Source organism: Rhinopithecus roxellana, chromosome 5, assembly GCF_007565055.1.
Source record: "Rhinopithecus roxellana isolate Shanxi Qingling chromosome 5, ASM756505v1, whole genome shotgun sequence".
Lineage (NCBI taxonomy): Eukaryota > Metazoa > Chordata > Mammalia > Primates > Cercopithecidae > Rhinopithecus > Rhinopithecus roxellana.
In genome coordinates, this window is record NC_044553.1 from 57004162 (window position 1) to 57020543 (window position 16382).

The window sequence follows — 16382 nt, forward strand, 5'->3', positions numbered from 1 at the left end:
AGGAGAAGACCAAAATAATGAGAATTCAAACATACCAATAACTCTGGATCATGTAAAATATAAGTTTTGACCCACACAGTTTCTCTGACCAAAGTTGATATGCCAGTTTGCAGGTGGAACATTCCCAAAAGACAGTAGTCCAGTGCTCTGAAATATTACTAAGGAAAGTCTTTTGCCATAACAGCAGTTTCACACATGGCAAAGCAAAACACATGCGAACAAAAGTTCTATTTCTCCCATGCCAGGGGCAGTTTTTCAGACTAAGATAGCTGGTCTGTGCTTAACTATTCTCACAACTATGGAGAAGCTTTAGTTAGGACCTCAGTGTAAATTATATTCAGCCAATAATTGTATGGAAGTATCAATTTAATTTTTAAAGAACAAGCCTTTGAGGCTTAGCATAACTAAGCCTGAATTAACATGTTTGCTACAAGGGCTGAGGCAAGCTGCTGGCTACGCTGGCCAATTCCAGTGTACAGCCAACCCCCTTAGGTTTTCTACTGCATGTTTAAAAGGCCTGTTCTCTATGGCAAAGGCAGAATATATCCTGTAGGCTCCCTATGCAGCAAGAGGCTAAAATAGCATTTAAATTTGATCCTTGGAACCAAGGGGGAAATACAAAGCTGTCCAATTTCAGAAGAGTTGGAATGAAATTCAGCTGATATCACTGTCATGCTTAGGAAAAGGAAAAGGCAGACAAGCCCAAGAGGAGATAGTCACAACAAACAAGAACTCTGGATCTCTGAAATGAGAATCTACTGCCAAGTCCTCTCATCTAACAGTGCACAGTGTTGTGAACTCCTGGGGAAACTCAGACTCTCCACAGATGGGCATTTGTGGCATATGTTTTCCCTTCACAGTACACTGTAAATGGATACTTTTCTTTCTGCTTTGCTTCTTTGTCTAAAATTTAAGAGCACATTTAATTGTGCTAGGCACTTTCCTAGACATTAGGTCTAGATCCCAGATATTGGTGGACTAAGAGGAGAAGACCCCTAAGAAATTGTTTTAGGAAGAACCACATCACTTTGGAAATGGTGAGTGAACAAGAAGTCCAATAGAGAACAATTCTAATAAGGATAACACACCTCAAATATGCAGAAGTCAGGCAACTAAGGCACCATTTAGTGAACTAACATGGGTTTAATTTATAAGTATGTAAGCGAATTTAGAAGAATATACATTTATAAGAAAGTAAGATTTTTGCTTTCTCGTTAAAGGGGTATACCCTTTAGTGCTAGTCTTCACATTGCTGACTCGTTCATCCCTCCCCACCTCAACTCTTAGATTACTGCCCTTTGCCTTACTTAATTGAAAAACTTCCCTTAAGGGATAAGTATCTACATATTACCTCAAATGTAACCTGCCATTTTTCACAAGCAGCTTCTTTAGAATGGCCCCATGATTTTTTGTATGTTACTATGATTAGAAAATTAAAGCAAAATGGAGAATTGGTTGATAAAGTTATTGAGTGAAGAAACTCCAAGATTGTATCTCAGATATTCCTAAAATAAATAACATCCCTTTTCCCCATTATGATTGAAATCATACATATTGTAATCTGAGTTTTCAGCATAAATGTTTTCAAAATAAAGGAAGTCAAAGGTGAGAGTATTCTGATGCCTTCTATGTTCAGCTCTATCTGTGCCAAGTTCTTTGATAATTCTATTACCAGATTCTCCTATACAAAGAGGCTTAACTGAAACCTGTATGTGTTATACAATTAAATTATGTGTGACTAAAAAGAAATAAAATGTTTTCCTTTTCTAAAATATAGTTAATAAAAATTGATTTTCCCAATTTTGTCCATACTCACTTTTTAATCAAATGCACTTATTAAGTCATTTCTTAGACACTGCAGTTGTACGTATGAGGTTTTTTTTTGTTTGTTTGTTTTTCCGGTAATAAACCTTTTTGTCCACCTCTTGTTAAAGCACACAGATTTCCCTTCAGGAAACTGGAGTACATTATGTTTTTATTCCCAATCTTCCCCCTCTCTATATTTATATCTTCTGCAGTTCTTTCAACAGTAGCAGATTATACTTCCCTGCCTCGTTGATTGGCTGTGCTATTTGCTTTGATCAATGGGAGCATGAGCAGATATGACATGGAGGCTTCAAATGTACTTGAACCAGTGCCTCCAGGGTTCTTTAGCCATTGTTATGAACAGAAGATATCCCTGGTGGCACACAGTCCCTAGAATAATGAGAGACATGCGGAGATGAACTAAAACAACACCTTGCCTGTAGCCACGCCAGGGTGAGTTCAGCTAAGATCAGTCAAACCCCAGCAAACCCATGGAAATATGAGCAAGCAATAATTGCTTATTGTTTTACGAGGATAATAGTTTGTAGTTCTATTATTCAATATCATTGGCACCATATCTAAGTGATAACAGAAACAAATTCTTACCCTTATCAATTCTAGTGAGACTTTCAGTAAAGCTTATCTTCTTCCACTAAAAAGAGATGGGCATATGACCAAAGTTAGGTCAATCGGACTTTCTCTCTTAAGAATTCCAACCAACCTGAGTAACAAAGACAGAAAACAGTTGAAGCTATTTCATCCTAGAAATTCTGCAGAGATTATGCAATACTTCTTAAAATCCAAATTCCTAAAACAGCCAAGAATCTTGATTTTTCCAGGACTTCAGATTTTTCTTTATTCTGTTGAGCTAATACACATTAATTAAATTCATTCATTTGTTCTTAAGTTAGTGACTAATTTTCTGTTGCTGGTAACTCAAAAACCTTAATGATATAAGGACTTCATTTTTCAATCTCTAAATAAATTCATTGAATAGCAAAATATCTTATCATTATTTGCATTTTTCAGGACCGATCAAAATTCACAATGAGAAGGGAGTTGGCTACTACAATGGGAATTTCTACAAACAAGTTAAAAAAAACAAAGGCTTCAACATCGGGTAACTTACTTGAATATTTTATTTGACGTAAGAAAATGAATAAGACCTGATGATGACTCTTTTTGTTTTAGAACATTAATAAAAGTATTTCCACCAACAAACATTTCATACATGTTATTCTTATTTTATTACAGAAGCTATACATAATAAAATCAAAGAACCCTCTTGAAATGGCATGTAACATGCCAAATATAAATGGAGTCAGAATTATTTAAACTTATTTTAAATAACTCATGAAAATGCAAATATTTATTTTAAATGATGATATAATTCCCATTTCCAGCAATATGATAATCAAAATAATCTGAAAACTCAGCTGCTACCAACCAGCTACAAATGGGAATGAAATTTTATTGCATATTTTAGCTGCATAGCCAATATTTAAATTACACTTGTGAGATATCCTCAGAAACCAAAACTGGAAAAGGAACGAAAAGTAGGGGAGAACTACAGGGCTGATAATTTTGCTGGGGTGGAGTGGGCTACAGTTAATTCCTCTCGTTAACAAAGGATCTTGGATTTTAATGCCAAGATGTAGCTAATATTCTGTGTCTGAGAAAGGAATGGATTATTAGTGATAGCCTACCACAAAGCTGAGACCCTTACCATCAGTGAAAGGGTAGACACTGTGTAGGTAAATATGGACTATAAGTAAAATTATGCTTTTCCCTGAAATTTAGGTGAATAAAGAACTGATCTGAGAATCAGAAATAGTGCTGAACTTAACATGGATTTGAAGTTCAAATCAAAATATCAAACTGTATGGTGCTTAAAGTACAAAATTATATTAAAACACAGCACCAGTTTGATTACAATACCTTTAGCACATGGCATAAGCCAATGCAGACACCTAAAATGAACAATACTAATGATAAATAGCAACAATGATACAATTATAGCAGAGATTTACACTGCTAAGAAAAAACTAAGAACAAAGTTAGCCAATGAATATAAACTGTTAATTAAAAGACTTACTAGAAAAAAATAACTTACAAAGATATTTCATATATATATATATTTCCATTAGAGAAATTGAATTGGTCTACACCAGTGTTTCTCAACTTTGTCACCACTGGTGATTTGGACTAACAACTATTTGTTTTCAGAAGCTGCCGTATACATTGTGGGATATTGAGCAGCGTATCTGGTCCCTATTCACTAGATGCCTGTAGCAAACTCAGAGTTTCGATAATTTTGTCTCCAATTCTCAAGGATGACTGAGGGGTTCAAGACTTCAGTGGAGGCAGTAACTGCAGATATGGTGGAGATAGCAAGATAACTAAATTACAAGTGGAGCCTAAAGATGGGACTGAATTGCTGCAATCTAATGGTCAAACATAAATGGATGAAGAGTTGCTTCTTTTGGATGAGCAGTGAAAGGTGCTTCTTGAGAAGGAATCTTCTCTTGGTGAAGATGCTGTGAACATTGTTGCAATGACAGGAAACGATTTAGAACATTCCACAAACTTAGTTGGTAAATCAGCAGCAGGGTTTGAGAGGATTGACTCCAGTTTTGAAAAAAAGTTCTACTGTGAGTAAAATGCTTTCAAACAGCATTTCATGCTACAGAGAAATATTTCGCGAATGATAGAGTCCATTCACATGGCAAACTTCATTGTTGTGTTATTTTAAGAAATGACCACAGCCACTCCATCCTTTAGCAATCACTACCCTGATTAGTCAGCAACCATCAACATTGAGGTAGGATCCTCCACCAGCAAAAAGATTACAACTTGCAAAAGGCTCAGATGATTATTAGCACTTTTTCATATGTGTATTATTTTTTCAGATATGTTATTGCACACTTAGACTATAGTACAGTGTAATCATTACTTTTATATGCACTAGGAAGCCAAAAACCTCTTATGATTCACTTTACTGTGATATTTGGTCTACTGTGGTGGTCTGGTACCAAACTCGCAGTATCTCTGAGGTGTGCCTGTACAAGTTCTCCAAAACCACAAATTAACAAATAATCTCCTCCTTTAAAAACTTGTCCCTGAGACTCAAGAGAGAATTTATTTTATGCAATGGGTCTTACGTTAATGTGAAAATTACATAAGGGAAAAATGACAAGTAGGTGTGACTTCTTAAAATGGAAGAAAAAATTCTTAATATTAGAAAACTAATTCTTTCAACACTTGTACACTGCTAGTGGGAATGTAAATTAGTTCAGGCACTACAGAAAGTAGTATGGAGATTTCTCAAAGAACTTAGAACAAAAGTACCATTCGACCAGCTATCCCATTACTGAGTATATACCAAAGGAATATAAATCGTTCTACCATAAAGACACATGCGCACGTATGTTCATTGCAGCACATTCACAATAGGAAAGACGCAGACTCAACCTAGATGCCCATCAATGGTGGACTGGATAAAGAAAATATGGTACATATTCACTATGCCATACTATGCAGCCATACAAAAAATGAAATCATGTCATTTGCAGCAACATAGATGCAGCTGTTGATTATCATCCTAAGCAAATTAACGTGGGAACAGAAACCAGATCCCTCATGTTCTCACTTATAAGTGGTAACGAAACATTGAGTACATGTGACACAAATAAGGGAACAATAAACAATGGGGGCTACTTGAGGATAGAGGGTGGGAGGAAGATGAGAGTCAAAAAACTACCTATCAGGTACTATGCTCACTACGTGAGTGATGAAATCACCAGACCCCAGTGACATGTAATTTACACTAGTGACATGCAGTTTGACAACCTGTACCCCTAAAACTAAAATAACATTTGAAAAATTACCTAATTCTTTCAATGTACAAAAGAGTACATCACAACTGAATTGAGAGCATCCTAGGAATTCAAGAAAGAACATTAGAAAAGAATATAGTTTTAATTTATCATTTTGATACTGCTACAGATGCATATAGAAGCATGCATGAATCTAATGGACATAATATTGAGCAAAGAAGTCATAAACACATAAGTAAATATGGTATCCCATTTGTTATGAATTTCAAAAACAGACAAAAGTAGCATACAGTGTTAGAAGGGTAGTGATTCTTGGCAGATGCAGGGAGCGGATAGAGAAAGTGCAGGGGCATGAGATATTTTATTGTCCTCTGCTCTTATGCTTATTAGGTCTTTCCTTACCTGTGAAATGCTATTGTTTGCATAGGTATAAGGCTATAAATTTACCCCTGAGTTCTGTTTTATCTACATCTCATAAGTTTTATGATGCTATGTCATCATTCGTATTCAGTTCAAAATACTTTACATTTCTGAATTTAAGTTCTCTTTGACTCACGAATTATTTACAAGTATATTGTATGATTTCCAGGGAGATTTTCTAGTTGTCTTCTTGTTATTTATTCCGGTAATATGATCATGGTCATATAACATCATCTGTGTTATCTTAATCTTTTCAAATTCGTTGAGATTTTGTTTGCGGCAGCAAGTGGACAATTTTTGGTAAATGTTTCATGTGTGCTTAAAAAAATGTGAATTCTGTCGTTATTCCTTGAAACTTTTTATGTTTGTCAATCAGGATAAATGTGTTAATTGTGTTGATCAGCATGCTATGTGCTTGATATTTTTTGCCTTATTAGCCATTGAGAAAGATATGTGAACATCTCCCAATATAATAGTAGACTTGCTAATTTATCTTCTCAGTTTTGTCGAATTTTGTTTTGTAAATTTTGAAAATATGTTTTTGATAATGTAAAGATTTCAGACTGTGATATTTTCTGTTGGATTAGCCCCTATATTGTTATGACTATCTCGCCTTGGCTCTGCCAATTTTTGCTTTTAAGATTGTCTGATAGCATTGCTGGGCCTGCTTAATTTTGTTTAGGATTTTTGTGATACAATTTTTTTTTTTTTTTTTTTTTGCATTTGGTCATTTTAACTTCTCTGTGTTCTTATATTAAGGATGTTTATCTTAATGCAAATTAAAACCACAATGAGATACCATCTCGTGCCAGTCAGAATGGTGACTATTAAAAAATCAAGATATAACAGATGCTGGCAAGGTTGCAGAGGAAAGGAACGGTTTTACACTGTCGGTAGGAATGTAAAGTAGTTTAAACATTGTGGAAGACAGTGTGGTGAAGATCAAAGTTCTAGAAACAGAAATACTATTTGACCTAGCAATCCCATTACTATGTATATAACCAAAGGAATATAAATCATTCTATTATAAAGATACATGCTCATGTTACATTCATTGCATCACTGTTCCCAACAGCAAAAACATGGTATCAACCCAAATACCCATCAATAGTAGATTGGATAAAGAAAATGTGGTACACATACACCACGGAATACTACACCGCCATAGGAACGAGATCATGTCCTTTGCAGGGACATGGATGGAGCTGGAAGCAGTTATCCTCAGCAAACTAATGCAGGAACTGAAAAGCAAACACCACATGTTCTCACTTATAAGTGGGAGCTGAACCATAAGAACATATGGACACATGTTGAGGAACAACACAAACTGGGGCCTGTCTGGGCAGAGAGTGGGGAGGAAGAACATCAGGAAGAATAGCTAACTGATGATGGGCTTAATACCTAGGCAATGGGTTGATCTGTGCAACAAATCACTATGGCACACGTTTACCTATGTATCAAACCCAAGTTGATTTAAAAAAAAAAAATGTTTCTCTTATAAGAATACTACAATCATGGTGTTTTTTTAAAAAATCCAACCTAAACAGTCTTTATTCAGACTATGTCGTCCATCTACATAAAATATAATTACATGTTGGCCTATATCTACACACTTATTATTTGTTTTGTGTTTAGTTCAACTACCCTATGTTTCCTTTTGCTTTCTTAACTTCTTTTGGATAAGATCAAATATTTCTACTTGTTCTTTTGTTTCTTTCAAGTAGTGTGATTATTTGTTTTTGTTTTGTTTTGATTTTTACTATTCTTATAGTGGTTATGCTAGATATCACAACACAAATCACTGGTTTATAATCAAATAACATTTATATTCCTACTACTTTCTTGATACTACCTGGAAACATAGAACTTGTAAATTACATTGACCTTTCTTACCTTTTATATTATTAGAATCATACATTTTAGTTCCACATATAATTTAACCCACAGGGTGTTACTATTATTTTTTGATAGTCTGTAGAATTTAATATTTGCCTGTATGTTTCTCTTGCCTTGTGTTCTTTGTCCTCTTATATAGCACTTCTACATTTCCATCTAGATCATCTCTCCCTTGAAAAGTGTGTCTATTAGTGTTGGTCTGCTAATAATAAATTGCCTGTTTCGTTTGTTTCAAAATTTATTTTACCGTATTTATTGAGCAACATATTTTGGGATAGAAACCTTAGTTGAGAGTTTTTTCTAGAAATATCATTTAATTTTTTCTGATTTGAGTAATTTCTGCTAAGACATCAGCTATCAGTCTAGTGTTCCTTTGAAAGCCACGTGTCCTTTTTTCTTTGTTTTTCTGAATGTTTCTTTCTTCTGTGCCTCTGATTCTCAACAATTTTACTATGATGGCTCTTGGTATGGTTTTCTTTGTATTTGTCCTGCCTGGGATTTGCTAAGTTTTTGGAATAGGTTGATATGTCTCACCAAATCTTGAAAATTCTTTATTGTTTGTTCTCTGAATATTGCCTCTTACAGAGAAAGAGACTAATCTCTCTTTCTGGAATTCCAGTTATGATTATATTATGGTTTTTAATATGCCCATGTGTCTCTTATGCTATTCTTTTTTTATTTTGCTTTTAATTCTGCTTTCTCTGCATTCAGTATTTTCTATTGACTCATCTTTGAATTAATTCATCCTACCTTTTACTTTGTGCAATTGACTATTAAACTCATCTCTTGAGTTCTTCAATTCTATATAATATTTTTAAAATTACGAGTTATTTAATTTTTATACCTTATTGATTGCTCTTTTTATTGAAATTATTTATCTTTTACACCGATTTTTGTTCATATATTTCTCAATTTTTAATATTTCCATCACAATTAGCTTAAAAGTCTTTGCCAAATTTTATATCTAGATCATATGTAGGTCTGCTTCTAGCATCTAAATTTTATTTTTATTATTAATAAAATGCAAATCTTCCTCCTATTTCCCCAGTTTCTCAGGAAAGAAGCTGAACTCCACCGAGGAGAGAATTACATAGCACTGGTCATTCAGAGAAAAGTAATCTGAAAGCATTTATAGCCATTAATAAGCAAATTTTCATTCATCTCATCATAGCTGGATAAAATGTACTATTTTGTAACTTTAAAAGAATGGTTAAGATATACGATGAAATCTATTAAATGCCTTTCAGACATGTACAATAATCCTATTAACTTTGAACTTAGAAATTCTATTAGGGTTGTCAAATAATTGATACTTACCACCACAAGGATTCAAATGGAACCCCAGTGATGTTGCATCAATAGTGTATGTTCCCACATGAATAAGAGCAAATTCTTGTCAGTAAAGATGCTCTAGTTTAGGTATTATTAGAGCTCCATGTGTATTGTAAAACCTACACACAATTTATCACGTTGAAAGGTATAGATTTCATATAGTTCATGGAATGCACAAGTGACAAAGATAAACAACAATACATTTCACAAAATGTAAGTAAAATGACTGTGTATGACTCAGATATGTCTCCCTTTTGAGACAAATGGCATATTTGTAAAAAGTAAAAATTTCTAGTGCACAAATAGATTTTTAAGAATTTTGATCAGTGTTGCCTATTTAATTGCTTCATTTGTTATTTAAAAAAAAAAAATAGTAGTAGGCTCCAATTTACCCAAAATTGTAAACCCAAAATTGTAAACCCAAAACTTGGTTTACAGGGTGACACCAATTCACTTCAAAGCATTCTGATCATACACAATTTATCCATGTAGAATGATATTCTAAATACCCAATTCTACATATATTGTAGTAAAAGCCACAAACTTGGTGAACAAAACTATCTGTGAGAAGATCTTGGTGTACAGCCATTTAGAATCACAAAGTACTTTGTTTGAAATAGATGGAGAAATTAAAATATGGACTAAAAATGGTAACGGATACAGAAAATGTCTACAAGCTAATGAAATGCTTATGTTTATTCAGACTCAAACAAAGCAAATATTGGTCACCTTATTTTCAAATATATAATCCACAATTGTGGGAGAACCTGGAGAAGTAAAGACTGGATATGGGAGACAGAGGTTCAGAGAAACAGTGACTAACAAAACAGTCTGCTAAGCCAAGTACTTCTAAGCATAAGTGGGTCCACCAATGGGAAAGTTATGGGGAAATGTATGAGAACTTGTGTATTTTGTATAGCTATCACCTCCGTGAGTCCACAGCTATACATGTGGTAGTAGCCATGGACCCATCCTGTTAGTCAATAATAGATGAAAAGACCTGCTCAATTAGCAGGAGAAAGAAAAGACAAACTACAACTTATCAGGCCCCCCTGTGTCTGTCTGCAAGGACATCTAACCACAGAATGACCTTTGGAGAGTTTCACATCCACCTTCAGAGAGTTTAACCTCCACCTTCCCAACTTTGCATAAGTTCCTTTTTTTGCCAACTCTTAACCAGACTTATAAGCAGAAGGGGGTTCTGGAAATGTAGCTCCCAGATTAATCAAGAAGCAAAATATACCAAAGTACCTATAAAAGTTAAGTGCCTCTGTCTTACATAAAACTACAAACATATTCTCAGTTATAATTTATATTATTGCTTCAAATAAAATTAAGCAATAATTTATTACAGTTTTATTTTTAACAAAGAAACAAAGGATAGGATATAGCCCTTCCACTGATGTAAATTTCAAAATTTACAAATTTTAGACCCTCTTCCAAAATAAAAATACTGCCACTTACCATGTGATAGAGAAGCAAATTTTTTATCTGTATTTATGTTACCCTGAGAAAATCAAAGTTAATTTTAGTTCAATTATTAGTTTTGTGACTTCTTTCTTACTCTAGAAATTAGTTTGTTATATATCATTAATCAATAATACATAAGTAGGAGAGTATGTATTTCATAATGTTTAGCATGTAAGTATAAGATATTAACTTAGCCTCTTGGAGAAAATCTTGTTGAATTTTAGAACTACCTTATGACTTTGATTGACCTTAACTCTTTTTTACTTCTTCGACAAAACACATCTAACTGAATTGTTTGTATCGAAATTCACAGAAAGTAATAAGCTAAAATACTTTAATTCCAGAAAATGTGTCAATTTGAAAGATCTGAGGCACATTTGACACGTTGTTGCTGCACATACTTGTACCCTTTTTGTTCATATTTGTTTGTGTTCAAGGAAAGGAAAAGAGGAAAACTCATATACCTTGTTGCTGTGTGAATTCTCCAGCCTGCAAGTGTCTGAGAAGCTGCCAGGACCTTTTACTTGTTTTGTAATCTTTAAGCTCTTTAAAAGGACCTTGACATTCTGCTTACCTTCTTCATTTCAGCTACCTATTAAACATCAGCGTTTAATGATTTTCTAACTATAACTGTAAAATTGCTTTGCTCATCCTTCTGATGTCACAGCCTTTATAACACAATTCTTCCCCTTCTTTATTTGCTCTAAGGTGACATTGAGAGTACGAATATCAGAATCCTTTTTTGTTTTCTATTCCATTCCCTGGACACATAGCACTCCTTCCAGAATCCTTATGTTCCCTCAAATTCGCAAAACTGCCCCCTGACTGTAAGTCATTACCCACAAAAAAAAGTCATTTGGTGAGCTGATTTTCTCTCTCATGCACGGCGCATACAAAGCACCTCATTATATCTTGGTATGGCCTAGTAAACTGCAGAGATGTGGTGGCCACTGAGGAGCCTCTGCACTTCACAGTCCCTGATGAAGAAAGAGCCTCTGCAGTTTCTTCATCCTTTCACGTGCACTTCTTTAAGGAAAATAATCTCTAAGATGAAGAAGTCTTGCAGGCAACTGAAATTGAATTCCCTTTCTCCCCATACCCTCACTCTTATCACTCACTTTGTCAGTCCCCTTCTGCAGTCATCCAACACCCCCTTCCTGAAATTACTCTCACACAGATTTCTTACTCATTCATTGAACCTCTAAAGGAAATTGTTTGTATCTAGTAAGCTCTTTTCATATATTTCTCATCCTCCCTGGGAAAAGATTTTATTGATCCATGAATGTCATGACATTTCCAAGATGATGGCAGTTACAGAATTTTTATCATGAGCAAGGCTTGGTTTGGGACAAGACAGAAGACAGATGGGGAACTGGTGATGTCACATATTATGTACGACAGAATATGGGGGTATCAGAGAGCACATGTGCATATGTCAGCAAGGTTCAGTAAGAGATCAACATCTGAAAATAAAACTGAGCTAACAATGAAGCAGTGAGGAAACAGGGTATTTATTCTTAAGAGAAAATTAAAACAACCATTAAAATTGCAGGTGGAACTTTGGGTTTGGAACTGACATTTTATGTCAATAAGCAATAATGATGGTGGAGTGTGTTTCCATAATGCATGTAAGTAATTTGTACATGGATAATTATTTTGCATTATTACTCAACAAGAGACCTATTATTTTTCCATGCAATAAGAAAACAGCATATTTGTAAGTAAGGCCAGTGGAATTGTATATTAAATTTTGAGAAAGAGATATTCATATAGGACAGTTTGGTGCCTGTGGTAAATGAGGAAAGAGAGAGGAAAGAAGAGTGAGGTTCTGGGAGACTGGAAGTTAACTCAAGATATTGGAAGGGGATTGAAAAATTGGGGACTATAAAACCAGTAAAACATAAGAAGGGAAACTTGCTTTTTTGAAGAATGAGTATTTTTTTGTTTTGATTTCCATGAAGTACATGAAAATAAAATTATTCTTGACTATAGTTCACTCAAAGGTTTATTGACCTTAGCTTTACAGCATTTGGATAAAGAGCTTATAAAATGCCTATCATTCATAGGCCTGAGGAGCAAGAATTCTGCCTAGGGTAATAACTCAGGTGTCTACCATTGACAAAAGTTGGCTGCTAGATTTCTTTGCAATGCAGTTTAGTTAAGTGATTCTGCAAATTATCTGTTCCTGCTATGTCTATCAGTAAGGCGTTCTCAAACAAGTGTAATTTTCAGTGAATAAGCAGTCTTGGCAATCAAGTATAAAAGAAAAAAGCAGGAGGAGAGGGGAGGGCAGAAGCAAAGAATGCCACTCTAATCAATTCTGCCTTGGAGCGGAGACTCCTACCTAAATAACATGAGAGTTAATCAGCATTTTGTGTGAGGTACATAGAAAAAAAATTGTCAATTTTTTATTGCAGCACAGATATCAAAGTAATGTTTCCTTTACTGATTGGCTTCAGACAGTGAATATGTTCCATCACAATGTAGCCACCACAGCTATTTCATTTCATATTATTTTTATTTTGAAATAAAAGAACATACCTTATGAGATACCATAACAAAATATCATTTTAATATTCAGCCTTCTCGTTTTTTTTTCCTTTCAAGTTTTAATTCTAAGGATTACTTCCTTGTGAAACAACCAAGAATTGTCTTAAGACAGGAACACTCCAGAATTAGGTTTTGGGAGAGTGTCAAAATCTCATTCTAATAGTAGGTAGCTATGAGAGAATTGTTCATGTCATCCTACAAATACACAGTGAGCATAGATTATATTCTAGACAATATTATATTGTTTTGTCATATATGGAGATGACTAAGGCTGGCTTCTAGACTTCAAGCGATGGTAATATAGTTGGCCTTGTCCTAGGACCTTTAAAATTGCCCTGCCTTCTTTTTAGTCCATCATTATATGTACAGATAATTTATCTGGCAAATTATAAGACACAGGAACAGGTATTTTCCATTGAATTTTTACAAGTGTGATGAAAAAAATTCCTCGACATAAGTATCAAAGTATCAATATGAGTTTGAAAAAGTCATATTGCAAAACTGCAAGTGAATTATTTCTAGGAAATTTACACCTGCAAAAAGGATACTTACTGTCCAAGTGGCAGCTCTTTAGTAAACTCTACACATTTGATTTCTTAGAGTTATTTATTAATCCAAATCCAGCTTGCTTACCAACCCCCAGGCTGAACAATTTTAGCTGGGAAGAGATGTGGCCAACTTTCTAGGGCTGACTTTGATCCAGTAGAACACGGCTTTTACAAGCATTTACTTTATCAACTGGGAGCTCAGTCCCCTTCCCTGTGAAAAACACCCAGGCAAGTCCAAGGTAAAATTTCAGCTCTCATCTACTAGAATGAAAAAGGAAGAGATGGTCAACATAATCAGCCCAATCCAGCAATTTCTAGAGCAAGATATTCACCCTTTGAACTTTTATGTGTTTCAACATTCCCAGGACTCCCATTGTTCAGACTGCCTGTGTGTGGGGTGGTAAGGGTGGAGGGACTGCCTGGTTCATTTAAGCACATGTTGACCAGACACCTATACAGAGCAGAATTTTTCTTACATCAGAAACAAAAACTTTAGTAATTCTAGTTTAAATGTGATTGAGCAGAATCAGAGATGCAGTTTATTCTCTCCTAATTTTTCTCTATTTATAGCCTCACTTAGTGACAGGTCTGTTGCACAGGAGTGGGCTCTTACTCAACACATCTGCTCCCCATGTGTTGCTGAGTCACACATACTTTTTTCATTACCAAAAGTAACAAATATTTATTTTCTCCTTGACAGTCCCACAGAGTTGTTGCAACAGAGGGAAAAACAAGTGGGATTCCATTCAAATTGGCTCATATAAAGATCCTTATTGGTGCTTGTGCCTCCACTACTAAGAGGCTTGTGGAAACCTTGGAACATGTACAAAGTAGAGCAATGGAAATGACTGGGAAAGAGGATCTATGAGAAAGACTAAAAGAATTGATATGGGTGTAGAAATAAAATTGTGTGGAATTACAGATAAACTGTTTCAGGTAAAAAAAAAAAAAAAATAGAGAATAGCCTACAGCTGAGTTTCCTCTAAAGCAAGCTTTATAAACCTGAGACAGGCTTCAGGGAACTTTTGAACCCCTCTCTCACATAATTATATCCACATAAATCTTTAATTTTTGTATGAGCCTCAGATGTAATCATGCAATATTATCTTAAGGTAATGACATAAATTATGTTTTTCTCACGATGATGTCAGAGGGCAGAGGTAAAAAACTAGGCTTTTCCACTCTTTGTGATTTTGTATTAGTAATTCTTTAATTTGCCTATTGCAGCTTTGGACTTGCACATCAAACCATGTCTGACCTAGAGGACAAGGAGTGAAAATGAATAGTCTAGCCCACATCGTTTCTCTGAATCAGTTTTATAATTGAACTGCACTTTAAACCTTATCTTTAGTCTTCTCACAAGTCTTATAAATGAATGTCACTCTGATTTGATTGACTGATCTTCGTTTCACACCCTTCATAAAGTAGCCCAAAATAGCTGCTGGAAAACACTACAAACCTGCTGAGTTTTAGCAGTCGTCAACTTCATATTGTCATAATTTCTTGTGGGTGAGTTATCATTAGGTTTATTTATTAACTATAAAAGCTCCTGAAAGAAAATACCACAAATCATGCCATAGCCATCTTATCTTGTCACTGCTTCTCTCTTAGGAAAGACAACATCTTATCCACTGTCATTAAGGATCATTGCTTAGAAAGGAATTTTAGGAACTAAAAAGATTGACTTCATACTGTGACAGTGAATTTGCCTTTTCTTTAAACTGGCTTATTTGCTATCTTAATTGCATATGTGTGAAATCACAAACATTCACAAAATAGGCTCTACAAAGGCATATTTGCTAGTATAATGATCGCTTTGCTTATATAATCTGGGAATGGACTTAGCATCATTACACACATTCTGAAAGAAAAAAAAAAAATCCTTCTATCAAGGTGGCCTAAATCAAAAAGAATGTTAGCTGACTTGAACATCAGCTGCTGCTTCGTGACCTTGATTGCGTTTAGATCACCTACATTCCCCCTGCTTCAGAAGAACCCACATTATGCTAATGACCCTACTTCCCAAAATATCTAACCCTCTCACATCTAGTTAAGCTAGTGCTGTTCCAAAAACATAGATCACCCAAATGCTCAGGTGCTTACAGAAAATTCACCCTTTCTAATAAGTCATTTTGGCTTGCCACTGCAAGTGTTCATGCATAAAACATACAAGCTGAACTCAAGAATTTCTGTAAAAATATGTGCCCCAGAATATTTTTCACAACTTAAAAATCATGTATTTTAAATTGAACACCCAATGTAATGTGGGAGCATAGCAGTTTTTAAGACGTAGTTAAATACTTTAAGAATTATTTTTCTACCTGTGGCTTAGCTAATGCAATCTGTGTTACTTAACTTTCCAAAAGCTATTAAAAAAAAACGTAAAATTTCTTTCACTTTTACATGTAAAACTCAACTTTCTGCTCAAATGTAAACTCTCTGTGGGCATAGGAAATAGAATCTCAAAATGTAATCTGTTTTCTAGTCTTAAAAATCATCTGACAGCTCTCCAAATGCAAAGTAC